The following is an 891-nucleotide window of genomic DNA, read 5'->3' as shown; positions in this document are numbered from 1 at the left end:
CCGCCGGCCCTCCCAGCGGCCGCCCGGCCCGCCTCTCCCGCAGGCCCGCTCTCCCCGCCCATGTCGCCCGCCCGCCCCCGCCCCCGCCCCCGCCGCCCGGGCCCGGGCCCCGCCGCCCGCAGGTGGGGTCCGCCTCGGCGCGCGCCCTTCGCCCGGCCACGCCCTTCGCCCGGCCACGCCCCTCTCACCTGCGGGCCCCGCCCCGCCTGCGCCTCGGTCACGCCCGAGCTGCGGGGTGGTTCTCCCTCCTGCAGGACCTTCCCAGTCCGGTAGACTCGGGTCCGCTCCGGCCTTACAGTCCTGCTCGTCACTCACGGTCCCCGTGTCCCAGCCAGTCGGCCGTGTTCTAAGCACCTCCAGAAGTTTCACCCCCTTCTCTAAGGCTTTAGGCCTTAAAAGTTACCTCCACTTTTTCTGATAGAAAACATAGGGCCCTAAAATACCCTTAAATTACAAGCCTGTAATTACAAGCCTCCACTGTAATTGCGCTGCGGGGGGTTGAGGTTGGAGGGTCAAGAGTTCAGAGTCATCCTTTGCTACCTAGCAAGTTCAAGGCCAGCCTGAGCTACACGAGACCCCCCCCTTCCCCCGCCCCCAGTCCCTTTTGAGCAAGGGGAAATGGGCGGAGGTGGCGTTTCACGACTTTGGTCTCAGCACTCCGGGTGGCTGAAGGAGGAGAACTGTCATGACTTTAAGACCAGTTTATATACAGTATAGTACAAAAAAGTTCTTCCTTTTTCGGGGGTGGGGAGGAGCAGAAAGGGGTTGGAGAAAAAGCAACACGGAAAAACAAACAAACAAACAAAAAAACAACAACAAATGACTGTCAGTTTTTAATGAGGTCTGTCCTGTGGCCGGGACTGCTAGAACGTTTCCCACAGGCTCTTTCTC

The sequence above is a fragment of the Meriones unguiculatus genome, chromosome 8, assembly GCF_030254825.1.
Source record: "Meriones unguiculatus strain TT.TT164.6M chromosome 8, Bangor_MerUng_6.1, whole genome shotgun sequence".
Classification (NCBI taxonomy): Eukaryota; Metazoa; Chordata; class Mammalia; order Rodentia; family Muridae; genus Meriones; species Meriones unguiculatus.
The sequence above is the reverse complement of the archived record's forward strand: the minus strand, read 5'-3'. Positions refer to the sequence as shown.